General features: G+C 43.9%; 1 protein-coding gene across 3 annotated transcripts in view; it reads right to left on the bottom strand.

Moving 5' to 3' along the window:
• Positions 1-17,537, bottom strand: part of gas7b (growth arrest-specific 7b) — a 367,980-nt gene that overhangs the window by 141,087 nt on the left and 209,356 nt on the right. The window lies entirely within an intron of this gene.

The following is a 17,537-nucleotide window of genomic DNA, read 5'->3' as shown; positions in this document are numbered from 1 at the left end:
ATTTTCCTTCCTTTATTTTACCTCATTGGTTCCAAAATTTCTACCTGAAGTGACTGACAGAGAATTTGTTTCCAGGTTTTTATCAAATGTCATTCTGCACCATCCAAAAGGAGGAGTACAAGAGTCCTATGGGTTCAATCATCCTCTGAATAAAATAATTTTAAATTAAAATCATTTTCCCCTCCTTTCCTTCATAAGAAGCACTTCACCTGCTCTGAACTTCTGCAGTGATCCATTGGCCCCAAACAAAGGATTGCTCAGTTCAGCTTCTCCAATAGAGCGTTTATATTGTGCAGGACAGTTTCAGATTAAAGTGTTTGTGTATATATGGCTCGCCATGATTTGAACTCACCTCACCTGCAGCTTCGATTTCAGAGGACCAGTAATAATGCTACTACACCACCAACTTGCATTTATATAGCGCCTTTCACATAGTAAAATGTCCCAAGGCACTTCACAGGAGCGTTATCAAACAAAATTTGACACCGAGCCACATAAGGAGGTATTAGGACTGGTGACCAAAAACTTGGTCAAAGAGGTAGGTTTTAAGGAGCACCTTGAAAAGGAGAGAGTGGTAGAGAGGTTTAGGAAAGGAATTCCAGAGCTTAGGTTCTAGGCGGCTGAAGGCACGACCGCCAATGGTGGATCGAGTAAAATCGGGGATGCGCAAGAGGCAAGAATTGGAAGAGCGCAGAGATCTCGAAGGGTTGTAGGAGGTTACAGAGATAGGAAGGGACGAGGCCATGGAGGGATTTGAAAACAAGGATGAGAATTTTAAAATCGAGGTGTTACGGACCAGGAGTCAATGTAGGTCAGTGAGCACAGGGGTGATGGGTGAAGCGGACTTGGTGCATCTTAGGATACGGGCAGCAGAGTTTTGGACGAGCTCAAGTTTATGGAGGGTGGAAGGTGGGAGGCCAGCCAGGAGAGCATTGGAATAGTTCAGTCTAGAGGTAACAAAGGCATGGATGAGGGTTTCAGCAGCAGATGAGCTGAGGCGGAGATAGAGACAGGCAATGTTACAAAGGTGGAAATAGGCGGTCTTGGTGATGGAGCAGATATGTGGTCGGAAGCTCATCTCAGGGTCAAATAGGACTCCAAGGTTATGAATGGTCTAGTTCAGCATCAGACAGTGGCTGGGAAGAGTGATGGAGTCGGTGACTAGGGAACGGTGTTTGTGGCGGGGACGAAAGACAAAGGCTTCGGTCTTCCCAACATTTAGTTGGAGTACATTTTTGCTCATCCAGTACTGGATGTGCAGTGAGACCAGAGCATTCAGATTGCACAGCACGAGAGAGAAAGAACTTGCATTTATATAGTTCCTCTCACGACCTCACAGCTAATTAATTACTTTTGAAGTATAGTCACTTAATGTATGGAAATGCGGCAGCCAACTAGCGCACAACAAGGCCCCACAAACAGCAATGAGATTAACGGCCGGATAATGTTTTCTTTAAGTGGTACTTGTTGAGGGATAATACAACACAACTGCATGTACTCAATCCTACACAAGCCAAGTTATTTAAATTTTGTCATTTGATCCCAGGCCTTCCCCGACTGTATGGGCCAGTATGAAAACAGAATTGCTGCCTTTTACAAACGGGCTAAGCATTCTCCACCCCCATGGTCAGAAAATTTGCAGCTTTGGGGCATCCAGGAGAGGTGCTTATGTTTGTTGCTGCCAGAATTGTGCCTTTTGGTGGCTAGAAAAACAAATACCTGTTGAGCTGATGTTCCTTCTTGCCAAAGCATAGCTTTATTTATATTATGCCTTTGCCACTGAAGTCTGAACTGCTAACTTCAGCAGTGCTATAATATAAATGGAATGCAGTGAGACTAGAGCTTTCAGATTGCACAGCACAAGAAAGAGATATAGTTCCTCTCACGACCTCAGGACATCTTCACAGCTAATTAACTACTTTTGAAGTATAATCACTGTAATAATGTATGGAAATGCAGCAGCCAACTTGTGCACAGCAAACAGCAATGAGACTAATGACCAGATAATGTTTTTTTTTAAAGTAATACTTGTTGAGGGATAAATGTTGGCCAGAACACCAAGTGAACTCCCTGTTCTTCATCGAATAGTGTCACAGGATCTTTAACATCCACCTGAGAATCAAACAGTGCCTCGGTTTAACTAACATCTTAGCCAAAATAAATTGCACCTCCAATAGTGCAGCACTCTCTCGCTACTGCACTGAAGTGTCAGCCTGTGTTTTATCTGGAGTGGGGCTTGAACCCACAACCTTCTGACAGAGGTGAGAGTGCAACCACTGAGCTAAGGCTGACACCAACAAGAACAACTGTACTGTGAACTGCATGTAAATTGAAACATGTTGCTCGAATATTCTGTCACCATGGTTTCCACAATTATTGATTATATAAATGTGAGAATTAGCTGCATCAACACACAATCAATTATTTAAATGTAAATGACAATCTATTTTTTATGTAAACAAATCTTTTAGCATATAAAAAGAATACACAATTTGGATTACCGTTTATTCTAGTCAGAATTAACTCTCTAATAAACTGGATATTTCACTTTTCCTCATAGATCATCATCTATACATGGTCAACTTAGTTCATTATATTCTAGGATGGGTGAGTTTAATTGACAAATTCAGTGTCACACCACATGCATGGGTCTGCTGACTATAATTTGCTGCCACTCTGTATGGCTGTAATAACACCAGTACCTGGCAACTTCCTGGGGTGTGTCTTTTTAATAGGAAGAACACTAGTGTATTTAGTAGTGGCTGAGTGTGTTATTGCTGGATTGCATTGCAATCTTTGAAATTATATTTTCCTTTTTTAGTTCTTGTGATTGAAGACCGCCAGCTATGTAGAGGAGAAATTTAGGAAACAATAAAATATCTAAATGACCTTGGTGGTTCTGAAGCTAGAGTGGAAGTCAGCTATGTTTCTGAGGCCTAGTGAAAGGGATTTAAATGCAGAAGGAGATTGTTTATTGTTATAAAATGTCTTTGAGGTCTTCATAAATCATACATGAATAAACTATGTATGAATTAAACCTCCAGATTACCTCCTCTTAGCCTAATCTGGCGCTCCTGTGCAGTATTGAGGGATTACTGCATTGTCAGAGATGCTAAACCATTTGCCTGATCAAGAGATTCAGGTGAACATTAAAGATCACATGACATTATTTGAACAACAGACAGTTCTCCCCTAGTTGTGGTCAATGCTCTGCCCTCAACAAACACCAAAAACAGATTGACTGGTCATTGATCTCATTGCTGTTAGAGAGATTTTGGCACTAAATGGCTGCTGCATTCGTATATATAACTGTTACTGTACCTAATCGTAATGAATTATGTCTGAAGTGCTTTGAGACATTTGAGCGACTTGATAAGGAGCTATATAAGTGCAAATCTGTCTTACTTTAAAGGCTTAGCCTAATGCTGTGTTAGTTGGGTTACTTCAGAGAAACACTAACATCAAAACTATCAGCAAGCCTGCATGCAAAGTTTATTGTGAATTTAGTGATTTAGTGAATTTTATTTTCAGTCTGATGTTTGATCTGACTTTCTTCCCCAGTAACTAATTGCTCCATTGAAGAAGCCTCATAATAAAGCTACATTTTTCATGCTCATCACTTTGAAATGAAATGCTACCATAAAGCAAAATTGTCTAGTAACGCACTGCAGATTGTAACATTTTAACATCCTTGTAACTTCCACAGCAAACATTGTACTAACTATGGTTTGCATAATCATTGTTACCTGTCTGCAAGTGTGAGTGAATCAATAAACATGCTCTTAAGTCTGCTTCATATGCAGATCCACCACATGTACCAATGGAGGCAGATTTTGTTCTGAATAAAGTTGGCAGGTATAGCTACAGTTTTGCCCTTTGTTACCTTGGTTCAGTGTCTAACATGGCTGCTTGACAACCGCATGTAATGCAGAACCTGATCATCTGTGATCTCACAATGTCACATATCACTCTTCATTTCAATGACCTAGTAGATGAAAAGGATGAGACAACAGCAGCAATAACTTGCATTTATATAGTCCCTTTAACGTAGTATAACAAGAGTAGAACCAGAAAAAAAAATTGACACCAAGCCAAAGGAGGAGATATTAGGACAGGTGACCAAAAGCTTGGTCAAAGACGTAGGTTTTAAGGAGCATCTTAAAGGGGGAAGAGACAAGTGGTGAGGCAGATTGGTTTGGGGAGGAAATTCCAGAACTTAGGGCCTAAGACAGCTGAAGGCACAGCCGCCAATGGTGGGGTGAAGGAAGTTGAGGATGCACAAGAGGCCAGAATTGGAGGAACGCTGAGTTCTCAGCGGGTTGTAGTGCTGGAGGAGGTAGTCCAGGGGTATGGTTATACTATATGTATCGATGTAATATTTGGAGTGACATCATATTGCACTGCTTGCCTAAATTAAATTTGGATGACTTCATACCTGAATCACACCACGTACAGTTGTTTCCATTGACGTGAAGCTAAAACCGTTTCACGCTGATGCAAACTGTGTGGTATAGCTGGCCTAATATTTTAACTCTCTCAAAAATGTTAAAAGTATTTTGCATCTTACACAATTTAGCATTTAGATTCTCTCACAAGCCTCCAGAGTCTAACTATTTTAAAGGCAATTCAGGCAAAATGAATAAATGAAGATAAACTTTCCACTTCACTGTGAATGCTAGAAAGCTTTTCTCACTATGTGAGGGAGTTTCAGCTGGAAGTTGCTCTGTGTTTATATCCCGAGGGGTTTCTTCTCTGGACATTTGGAAATGATGCAATACAGCTGCTGGCCAGGGTCGTGACCTCTTCCATTCGGCCTTGTCAGGAAGCCTTGAGAGCTGCCCAAAATCTCTACAATGGCTAGAAGTCAGTTTTTCCAGCAAAAAAATGTTTTTCCCAGGATTGAGTTAGTTTTGTAACTGCATTGGTACTGAGCTGAGGAACAGCAGAAAGAACATTTCCTTTTATGTTCTGGAATTTATTATTCATTGAGATTCCATCTCAAGTCAGCTAGTTGCGTATTTTATTTCTTTCGTGGGTACAAGAATTCCCTGTAGGAATTACTAGAAAGGTTCGTTGACATGTGCTTGTATTCTATTTTTACCCCCTCCTCTCCTGAGCTCAATCAAGAGCGCACCAAATATTCAACAATGAGCACCTTCCAACAGGAGAACCCAGTGATCAGAAGCACTGATTGAATTTTCCCCTCTCAGTTGAAGTCAGTTGTAGCACCAATACTTTTGCCTCGAGTCAGATCGAATAATTCAGTCCAGACTCAGAACTGAACCTGGAACTTTTCTGGTCTATATGGCCTCAGTATCACACAGGACAGTACATTTGCCACCAAACCATCAGGAAGATGATTAAAGGTTCATTATGTTTAGCTCCCCATACCAAATACATCTATTATTTAAAAATTTACGTTTGTTTTTTTTTATCTAGGTGGGGGATGTCAGTACTGGAGAATGGAACGCTTTCCCACTTTCAGAGCGTACTGTCAACATTAAGTATTCTTAGGTGGGATGCATCACGACTCAAATGCAGAATAAAGCTTGCTATATTCTGCTTCTTTTAACAATGTGTGCTTTAATCCCGCCCTCAGAGAAACACTGCCTACTGCACCAGTGCAAACTTCTTTACTTCCCACACCAGCAATCTATAATGACCTGAGTGGTCCTGCCAACTTAGTGCCAGTTTATGCTGAATTATTAGCCAGTACAGCTACAACACTAGCATCCAACCGACAATGTGGAAAATTGCCCAGGTATGTCCTGTCCACAAAAAGCAGGACAAATCCAATCCGGCCAATTACCGCCCCATCAGTCTACTCTCAACCATCAGCAAAGTGATGGAAGGTGTCGTCGACAGTGCTATCAAGCGGCACTTACTCACCAATAACCTGCTCACCGATGCTCAGTTTGGGTTCCGCCAGGACCACTCGGCTCCAGACATCATTACAGCCTTGGTCCAAACATGGACAAAAGAGCTGAATTCCAGAGGTGAGGTGGGAGTGACTGCCCTTGACATCAAGGCAGCATTTGACAGAGTGCAGCACCAAGGAGCCCTAGTAAAATTGAAGCCAATGGGAATCAGGGGGAAAAACTCTCCAGTGGCTGGAGTCATACCTAGCACAAAGGAAGATGGTAGTGGTTGTTGGAGGCCAATCATCTCAGCCCCAGGGCATTGCTGCAGGAGTTCCTCAGGGCAGTGTCCTAGGCCCAACCATCTTCAGCTGCTTCATCAATGACCTTCCCTCCATCATTAGGTCAGAAATGGGGATGTTCGCTGATGATTGCAGAGTGTTCAGTTCCATTTGCAATCCCTCAAATAATGAAGCAGTCCGAGCCCACATGCAGCAAGACCTGGATAACATCCAGGCTTGGGCTCATAAGTGGCAAGTAACATTCGCGCCAGACAATGACCATCTCCAACAAGAGAGTGTCTAACCACCTCCCCTTGACATTCAACGGCATTACCATCACTGAATCCCCCACCATCAACACCCTGGGGGTCACCATTGACCAGAAACTTAACTGGACCAGCCATATAAATACTGTGGCTACAAGAGCAGGTCAGAGGCTGGGTATTCTGTGGTGAGTGACTCACCTCCTGACTCCCCAAAGCCTTTCCACCATCTACAAGGTACAAGTCAGGAGTGTGATGGAATACTCTCCGCTTGCCTGGATGAGTGCAGCTCCAACAACACAAGAAGCTCGACACCATCCAGGACAAAGCAGCCCACTTGATTGGCACCCCATCCACCACCCTAAACATTCACTCCCTTCACCACCGGCGCACTGTGGCTGCAGTGTGCACCACTCACATGATGCACTGCAGCAACTCGCCAAGGCTTCTTCGACAGCACCTCCCAAACCCGCGACCTCCACCACCTAGAAGGACAAGAGCAGCAGGCATATGGGAACAACACCACCTCCATGTTCCCCTCCAAGTCACACACCATCCCGACTTGGAAATATATCGCCGTTCCTTCATCGTCGCTGGGTCAAAATCCTGGAACTCCCTTCCTAACAGCACTGTGGGAGAACCTTCACGACACGGACTGCAGCGGTTCAACAAGGCGGCTCACCACCACCTTCTCAAGGGCAATTAAGGATGGGCAATAAATGCTGGCCTCGCCAGCGACGCCCACATTCCATGAACAAATAAAAAAAAATTATGGGCAGTTTTGTGCAGTGTAACTCACCCACTAGGAACAGGAAGGAGAAGGACTCAAACTCGTTTCCTATGAGATTACAGCCAGAGAAAGTGAAGGGCTAGTCCAGAGACTTTTAAAAAAAATATTTGTTCTTGGGAAATGAGAAACAACAGCAAGGTCACATTTATTACCCAACCCTAGTTGCTCCGAGAAGATTGTGGGTTTTCTAATTGAACTGCTGCAGTCCTTGTAGTGATGGTGCCAGCACAATGGCATTAGGTAGGGAATTTCAGGATATTGGCCAAGCGACAATGAAGGAGCAGTGATAAATTTACAAGTCAGAATGGTCAGATTTGGTGGGGAACTTGTAGGTGGTGGTGTTCCCATGACATTGTTGCTCTTGCCTTTCTTGGTGGTACAGGTCTCAGAGAAAGGAAGTGCCATCAAAGTAACCTTGGTAAGTTGCTGCATTGCATTCTGTAGATTGTACCTACTGCAGCCATAGTGCACCAGTGGAGGAGAGGGTGGATATTAAGTTTTGTGGCAATCAAGTGAACTGCTCAAACTTGGCTGATGTTGAGCTTCTTGAGTGTTGTTACATTTGCACCCATCCAGCCAAGTGGTGAATGTTCCATTACATGCCAGATTGACCCCTATACATGGTGGGCAGGCTTTCAAGGGTCAGGAGGTGCACCACTCAGTGTACTGCTCTTGTATCCACGGTATCATTATGGCTGGTCCAGTTAAGCCTCTAGTCAGTGGTGATCCCAAAATGTTGATGGTGGGGGACTCGGCGATGATGGTGCCACATTGAAGGTGAAATGGAGATGACTGGGCTATCTTTTGTTCAAAATGGTCATTACCCTGCACTTAATTGACACAAATGTTGCCTGTTACTTGTCAGCCCAAGCTTGGATATTAACTACGTTTTTCTGCAGGTTGGCATGTGCTGCTTCATTATTGGAGGAGTTGTGAATCGACCTGAATACTGTGTAATTGTCAGCAAACTTTCCCACTCCTGACCTTACGAGGGAGGGTAGATCATGAAGCAGCTGAAGACAGTTGGGCAAGGAACACTTTCCTGAGATGACTGACCTCCTGCAACTATCTTCCCCTGTGTCAGATATGACTCCAGTCAATTCAAGGTTTCCCTTTGGCATCTATTGACCTCAATTTTGCTAGGAATCAGTGGCGAAGCTAGGTTTGACAGACTTTGTTGGTGGGTGGGTGGGGGAGGTTCCAACTCAAGATTTGGCCACCTTGGTAGAAATGGGACCGAGCTGGGAACTGCACAAACTTGCAGGCCGAGCATAGAGGCCGAAGACGGGTGACAGAGGTTCCTGGGAGTGAAATGAACTTGAGGCAGTTCTCCAAAGACATGTTGGCCAACTTCAAAATGATTGGAAGGGTTATAATGTCACAGACCCCCTCCACCTCCCCCTCCCCGGTGCCATACTCAGTCAAATGCTGCCTTGGTGTTGAGGTGAAAGGACCACCCATTCTCTGATCCTTCCTAAAAATAAATCATTCGTGATCATTTATAACATTAGTTTCAGATTGCTTGTTAACACCATTGTAAAACAGCAAAGCCTGCATGCTGCTTCAACCTGGCCTGTTGTAAATGCTGCAAAGGTCTTGGGTTAACTCCCCAGGCTCTATTGAATCAGCTGATCGGCGTTAGAATGGCAATAAGGATACTGTAGCTGACCTCTGTAGTCCAGGGACTGAGGGGGGGGGAAAAAAACAGCCAGCTTGTGATCCGTGCTGGTAAGAATCAGGCTCATGAGATGACCCTTACTCATCATTTAGGCGCACATGAAAAATGACCACATGGGTGAGGTACAATAAAGTGGCTGACACCTGTGGAATTGAAGGCCAGTGTAAGTTAGGGAGCAGGAGAGAAGATCTGAGGCGGGAAAACAACATTACAATACCACAGCATATGTTGAGAGTGGTTGGCAGACAATATTGTTTGTGAGCAAACGAGGGAAGAGTTTGCCTTCCATCTGAAAATTTTGGCCAGCAGTCATAAAACAAACTTTTAAAATAAATCTCTTATTGTGAATATAGACAAAACATTAGTCATACAAAGTATACACCCTAATCTAATCAGAATTCCCAGTGTTCCTTCAGTATGATACTCGAGACACTCTATTCTCAGAATATAAAATATATCAAGTGCCAAGTCTTTGAAACTTGGTGGAAGCATTAAGCTCTATTATTCAAATCATGTATTTGAGTAGAAACATTTCCTCTCTATCTTTATTATATCATCCTGCACTAAAGCAGAGCTCATTTTTTAGAAGGGGGATGGTAATTAAAATGGTAATCTTACACTTCAGATATGCTGCAAGTATCATTTGAGCACAGTACCTTCTATTACAACAATATAAGCTGACACCATTTGAGTTATACTGGCCCACTCACATCCCCACTCATCAGGGAGACCACGGTTCTGCACACAACTGCAAGCAGAGCTCTGCTTACTAGCCTATGACTGCCATTTTCAATGGGAAAGTTAGCTCTTTTCTAAGATGAGAAACATCAAGGTGGTCTAGCAGTCTGGGCTCTTTTAAATCTTCAAACTATCTCCTGTAGGCAGCCTCCCACTCCTTGTAAACAAGGAGTTTAACTGTTGGTTCAGCTGCAATTTTACTGCTTAGCTTACAACGTTGTGAAGCAGAAATCACTTCACAGCAACTTAAGAGATTTTAAATATAGACGATGTCCTAGATATGTAGCTGCAAGAGAATGGTAACTTACATGTGTTCAAGTCTTGACTCATTATAACACAGAGTCCAACTGTGTTGCTGCAGATATTGGGCTCGATATTGTTTATCAAGTGTTCAAGGTTGAGATGTACATCTGTTTACTGTCTATACTTGTCTTCCATCTACACTGCTGAGACCCAGCACTACCTCTTTACTACCTCTCTTCACCCCCCTACTGTGCAGTCAGATTGTTTGTCTGACATTCAGCCATGGATGAGCTGCAATTTCCTCCCGCAAAACATTAGCAAGGCCGAAGCCATCAGCTTTTGGCCCATTCCACAAACTTTGTACCTTTGCCATCAACTCCAACCCCCTCCCCGGCCACAGCTGAACCAATCTGTTTGCAACTTCAACATCCTATTTGACCCCAAGCTGAACTTTCAACCCCACATCTTCTCCATCGCAAAAAACGCCTACTTTTACCTCTGTAACATCGCTTACCTCTGCCCCTGCCTCAGTCCATCTGCTGCTGAAACCCTCATTCATGCCTTTGTCACTTCCAGACTGGGCGAGTCCAATGCTCTCCAGGCCAGCCTCCCCTCCTCCGCCCTCCATACAAGTCAGTGCATCCAAATCTGCCTGCACCAAGCCTACTCACCCATCACCCCTGTCCTCACTGATTTACATTGCATCTGGTCCCTCAATGCCCAAAATCTAAAATTTTCATCCTCATGTTTAAATTTTTTCATGCGTCCACCCCTCCCTATCTATAATAATATCCTCTAGCTCTACAACACCCCACCCTCAAACTCTCCTTTCATCTGACTCTAGCCTCTTGTGCATACCACACTCACGTTGCCCTACTATTGGCAGCCATAACATTAGCCACCCAGGCCCCATGTGGAGTGCTAGGGGACATTTTTCTATGTTAAAAGGTGCCAGTTATATAAGTGCAAATTGTTGTTGAACAATTATAATAAATCTGTTGTCATCACTTGGGATCCTTGGGGACAAAATACAATATCTAATTGGTTTATTTGATTTTAATACTGAACAATTATGCAAAAATATTACTTAAGCTTTTAAAATTACATATAACATAGAAATTGGTCATCATTGCATCCATTTTCAGGATGGGAAACGGGGGCAAAAATGGTCAATGTCCTGTGTCCCAAAGACCCCTGAAAAATGTTAAAACCATATGGGCCTCAGACAATTTTCAGGAATCCGGCGTGGTCGCCTAAAAGTGGCATTAGGTCCCTTGCATATGCTAATGAGGGGCCTAATGCCAGTTTTCATTCACCCCAAAAACTTGGGCTGTCCTGAATTAAGCAAGTGATGGGCCTGCTCCACTCAGGTTTACCGGGCATGGGTGCAGCCTAGGAATTGGCTGCTACTGAAAAGATAAGCTTTAATTTAAAACAACCAAAAAAAGATTGTGGAGCCAGGAGGAGCAGCATTATTTCTATATGGTGAAACTGCTCCTTGGAAGTTAATTATTTCCTCACCTCTTTAGGTCCCTGTGCAGCATATATCATTTGCTAACCCAGAGGGTTAGTGTACAACTGTCTCCCAGGCCTTAATTAGCAGCTCATTTTAATCAGACCTCTGATTTGCAAATCTTAAGTTACTAGTCCATCGACAAGCTACTACAGTTTTCACAGCCTTCTGAGCTTCTCATACAAGGTTGGCTTTGGTACTTACAGAAAATAGTCTCTTAGAAATATTTTATGTAGTTTTCTTACTTGAGAGTCATAAGTGATGGGAGTTGTATCTAAGGTAATGGCTATATCTGAACTGGTTATATAGTCAATGGCTGGTTTGCATCATAAACAGGACTATAGAGCAAAGAAAACATTTTTCTATCATCTTTTATGCTCTTTGCTTCTGTTTTTCTTGTTGTAGTACCTTTGGTGTTAAAAGCAGATTCAGTTAAAGAAATCACCCAGCCCGGCTAGCACACATCATTACAAGAACAGAGACATGTGGTTGTCATATTGTTCAGGACTGCCTTGATATATGAATGTTTATTGCAACCTTTGTCCTTAGATGAGTGAATGTCTTGCAGTTCATCCAAAGTATAGGAAACAGATTAATTTATTCCCAGGAAGGTGGCAAGTCATTCAATTCAAATATAAACAACCTGGGTCATTTAAAGTATATATTTGATTGGCCACTGTTTGAGTTTGATACACTTACTTGATTTCATTTGTTTTGATCAAACTTCAAAGGAACTTGAAAGTATCTGAGAGTCCGAGGCCAGTTTTGCCAGTCTATCTGAATCCATGAGAGTGAGACACAGACAGATGAGAGTGAGCCAGGAGGTTTTGAGGAGGCTAGTGACAAACCCCCCTGTAATGTTACAATCAGGGACATTGTTTCAGGTCCATCAATATTTTGAGGTTTAACACAAGATATGCAACTGCCATTTTCTATTTTCCAACGGTCAATAGTTACGTTCTGTAAATACTTTACATGGAATGTACAGCACAGAAATAGGCCATTTGGCCCAACAAGCCCATGGTGTGTATGCTCCACATGAGCCTCCTCCCTCCCTACTTCATCTAACCCTATCAGCATGTCCTTCTGTTCCTTTCTCTCCCATGTATTTATCTAGCTTCCACTTGAATGCATCTATGCGAGTTGCCTCAACTACTCCTTGTGGTAGTGAGTTCCACATTCTAACCACTCTCTGGATAAAAAAGTTTCTCCTGACTTCCCTATTGGATTTTTTAGTGACTATCCTATATTTACGGCCCCTGGTTCTGGTCTCCCCCACAAGTGGAAACATCTTCTCTACATCTACCCTATCAAAGCCTTTCATAATCTGAAAGACCTCTATCAGGTCACCCCTCGATCTTCTCTTTTCTAAAGAAAAGTGCCCCACAGCCTGCTCAATTTTTCCTGTTTAGGTATAACCTCTCAGTTCTGGTATCATCCTAGTAAATCTTTTTTTGACCTTCTCCAGTGCCTCTATACCCTTTTTATAATATGGAGACCAGAACTGTTCACAGTACTCCAAGTGTGGTCTAACCAAGGTTCTGTACAAGTTTAACATAACTTCTCTGTTTTTCAATTCTATCCCTCTAGAAATGAACCCCAGTGCTTGGTTTGCTTTTTTAAAAAAAGGCCTTATTAACCTGCGTTAATACTTTGTGATTTGTGTATCTGTTCCCCCCAGATCCCTCTGCTCCTCTATCCCATTTAGACTATTATCCAAGCAATATGTGGCCCCCTTATTCTTCCTACCAAAACGTAATACCTCACACTTATCTATATTGAAATTAATTTGCCAATTACTTTAAAACTGTTTATCTTTGCTACTGGGGTCTTACCCATCTACTGATAATAAATTTGTTCAGTAATTCATTTCCTAAGCCATGGTTTGACAGAGTGTTTATATAAGAGACCATAATTTATAATTGAGATTTAGGCCAGGTTTGATCACAGTGTAGGTACATTCTGTGAGCATGAGAGACTGACTTAAGAGTCTAGGATTGCAGGACCTCAGGTCAAACTTTAATACATAGAGATATTTGATATATCAAGTCTTTACAGTACAGTTGGTTCTTTGTACTTACATGACTGACATCAGGGTAAAACATGTTAATCTTTGTACTTATTCCTAGTCTAAATAGTCACATATCTTTCACTTCTACATTAAAGGACCGATGTTGCATCTGTGCATATCTTTTCTTGTGTTTATCCAACTTCCAACACTAAAGTCCCCTCCAACACAAAATAGCTGTGAGGAATAGTTGGAAGATGAAGCCAATTTTGTGCAAATTTGGCTGAGAACTGAAATCTGTGAATAAGCAGGGGATTCAATTCATGACTGAAGCTGAGCATAAATGCTTAGCATGAGGGTAAGGGGGAAGCAGTATTTAAAATGAAGAAAACTATACCTCTCAACTAACCATCTGTGGACACAGAATCAAAAAACTGGGGCAATTGATCAAAATAGGCATAGAGAATTCAAAAAATGATTGATAAAAACCAGTCATAATGAATTCTGATTTTAGGGTTAACTGATTAACCCCCTTAAAACCCCCTCCCGAAAGATGACTTCCAAAATTAGGGTTAACTCGATAAAACCCAGAAAGTCAACATCAGCATCCCCCAGTTCTGGTGTGGCACAGGCAGTTACTTTCCCTTTTTGGGGTAGCGAGCACTTCATCTTCTCTCTTAACCGAGAAGCAGCATCAGCATAGAGTGTACCTTGAGTCACTTAGATCATATACGGATGGAGGTACTAAGTACCATGGAGAGGAAACACTGAGGATGCAGCTAATGATGGACATCAACCAGTGGCGGCTGGTGACCTTTTGGACAGGTGAGGCATATGCTATGCATGATGTGGAGATGCCGGTGATGGACTGGGGTTGACAATTGTAAACAATTTTACAACACCAAGTTATAGTCCAGCAATTTTATTTTAAATTCACAAGCTTTCGGAGATTTTCTCCTTCCTCAGGCAAATGTTTCAAGATCTCCTTGAAGCCTACGCATTTATACATATTGAACAATAATACATGGTGTTTACAGACTGCCCCTGCAACTGCCCGTTGCCAAGGCAATCACCGTGTTCAGACAGAGAGGTGTTACCTGCAGAACTTCCGAATACACATTCAACAAAAAAACAAACAGGGAAAAAAAACAGAGAAAAAAAAACACAGAGAGAGGCAGAAACATCCGGAAGGCAGAGAGAGCCAGCAAATGACCCATTATATTAAAAACAGATAACATTTGTTCGCTGGTGGGGTAACGTGTAGCGTGACATGAACCCAAGATCCCGGTTGAGGCCGTCCTCATGGGTGCGGAACTTGGCTATCAATTTCTGCTCGACGATTTTGCGTTGTCGTGTGTCTCGAAGGCCGCCTTGGAGTACGCTTACCCGAAGGTCGGTGGATGAATGTCCATGACTGCTGAAGTGTTCCCCGACTGGGAGGGAACCCTCCTGTTTGGCGATTGTTGCGCGGTGTCCGTTCATCCGTTGTCGCAGCGTCTGCATGGTCTCGCCAATGTACCATGCTCTGGGGCATCCTTTCCTGCAACGTATGAGGTAGACAACGTTGGCTGAGTCACAGGAGTATGAACCATGCACCTGGTGGGTGGTGTCATCTCGTGTGATGGTGGTATCTGTGTCGATGATCTGGCATGTCTTGCAGAGGTTACCGTGGCAGGGTTGTGTGGCGTCGTGGACGCTGTTCTCTTGAAAGCTAGGTAGTTTGCTGCGAACGATGGTCTGTTTGAGGTTGGGTGGCTGTTTAAAGGCGAGTAGTGGAGGTGTGGGGATGGCCATAGCGAGGTGTTTGTCCTCATTGATGACATGTTGAAGGCTGCGGAGAACATGGCGTAGTTTCTCCGCTCCGGGGAAGTACTGGACGACAAAGGGTACTCTGTTGGTTGCGTCCCGTGTTAGTCTCCTGAGGAGGTCTATGCGATTTTTTGCTGTGGCCCGTCGGAACTGTCGATCGATGAGTCGAGCGTCATATCCCGTTCTTACTAGGGCGTCTTTCAGCGTCTGTAGGTGTCCATCGCGTTCCTCCTCGTCTGAGCAGACCCTGTGTATTCGCAGAGCCTGTCCATAGGGGATGGCCTCTTTGACGTGGTTAGGGTGGAAGCTGGAAAAGTGGAGCATCGTGAGGTTGTCCGTGGGCTTGCGGTAGAGTGAGGTGCTGAGGTGCCCGTCTTTGATGGAGATTCGTGTGTCCAAGAAAGAAACTGATTCTGAGGAGTAGTCCATGGTGAGCTTGATGGTGGGATGGAACTTGTTGATGTTATCGTGTAGTCTCTTTAGTGATTCCTTGCCGTGGGTCCATAGAAAGAAAATGTCGTCGATGTATCTGGTGTATAGTGTTGGTTGGAGGTCTTGTGCAGTGAAGAAGTCCTGCTCGAACTTGTGCATGAAAATGTTGGCGTATTGGGGTGCGAATTTGGTCCCCATGGCTGTTCCGTGTGTTTGGGTAAAGAACTGGTTATTGAAGGTGAAGACATTGTGATCCAGGATGAAGCGGATGAGTTGTAGGATGGCTTCCGGAGATTGGCTGTTGTTGGTGTTGAGTATTGATGCTGTCGCAGCGATGCCGTCATCGTGGGGGATACTGGTGTATAGTGCCGAGACGTCCATCGTGGTGAGAAGTGTTCCTGGTTCAACTGGTCCGTGGGTACTGAGTTTTTGTAGGAAGTCTGTAGTGTCACGACAGAAGCTGGGGGTTCCCTGTACGATGGGTTTCAGGATGCCCTCGATGTATCCAGAGAGGTTCTCACACAGGGTTCCGTTGCCTGATACGATGGGACGTCCGGGTGTGTTGGCTTTGTGTATCTTTGGGAGGCAGTAGAAGTCTCCCACGCGGGGATTACGTGGGATGAGAATGCGTAGGATGCTTTGAAGGTCTGGATCGAAGGTCTTGATCAGTTTGTTGAGCTGGTGGGTGTGTTCTTTGGTCGGATCTGCGGGTAACCGTCTGTAGTGTTCCTGGTTGTCCAGTTGTCGGTATGCTTCTTTGCAATAGTCTGTTCTGTTCTGTATGACTATGGCTCCTCCTTTGTCCGCTGGTTTGATGACGATGTTGCGGTTGGTCTTGAGAGCGTTGATGGCGTTGCGTTGTGCTCGGGTGACATTCTGGACTGTCTTCTGAGTGCGGCTGATGAATCTGGCATTGACGCATTTCCTGACAGCTTGAGCATACATGTCCAGCTGAGGGCAGCGACCCTCCGGAGGAGTCCAGTTTGAATCTTTCCTCTTCGGTTGCTGTACCGCGGATCCCTCTGTCTGCTGTTCCGGATCGTCGATTGTCTCATTGGGTTCGCTGCTGAAATCTTGGGGTTTGTGGTAGAATTCCCGGAGCCTCATTCTCCTGATGAATTCCTCTGTGTCCGCCGCGAGACTAGTGGGGTCCATTTTGGTAGTGGGGCAGAAATTGAGCCCTCGGCTGAGAACTTCGATCCACCGACCTTCGGGTAAGCGTACTCCAAGGCGGCCTTCGAGACACACGACAACGCAAAATCGTCGAGCAGAAATTGATAGCCAAGTTCCGCACCCATGAGGACGGCCTCAACCGGGATCTTGGGTTCATGTCACGCTACACGTTACCCCACCAGCGAACAAATGTTATCTGTTTTTAATATAATGGGTCATTTGCTGGCTCTCTCTGCCTTCCGGATGTTTCTGCCTCTCTCTGTGTTTTTTTTTTTCTCTGTTTTTTTTCCCTGTTTGTTTTTTTGTTGAATGTGTATTCGGAAGTTCTGCAGGTAACACCTCTCTGTCTGAACACGGTGATTGCCTTGGCAACGGGCAGTTGCAGGGGCAGTCTGTAAACACCATGTATTATTGTTCAATATGTATAAATGCGTAGGCTTCAAGGAGATCTTGAAACATTTGCCTGAGGAAGGAGAAAATCTCCGAAAGCTTGTGAATTTAAAATAAAATTGCTGGACTATAACTTGGTGTTGTAAAATTGTTTACAATATGCTATGCAGGCCTTGCCGAGGCAGCTTATCATCATGGCAGCGGGGGCTTTGTGCATGCATCTGTGCTACAGTCCAAGACATAAGCCAGTAATCTGTCTGCCATTTGTGGGTCGTTTTAGTGTTGAAACGGCAACAGAAAAAGGAACTGGCTGCACCGGGAGCTACCTGACCATCAAAAGGCGTAACGGTCAGTGCTCCAA

Source organism: Heptranchias perlo, chromosome 23, assembly GCF_035084215.1.
Source record: "Heptranchias perlo isolate sHepPer1 chromosome 23, sHepPer1.hap1, whole genome shotgun sequence".
NCBI lineage: Eukaryota > Metazoa > Chordata > Chondrichthyes > Hexanchiformes > Hexanchidae > Heptranchias > Heptranchias perlo.
The sequence above is the reverse complement of the archived record's forward strand: the minus strand, read 5'-3'. Positions and strand labels throughout refer to the sequence as shown.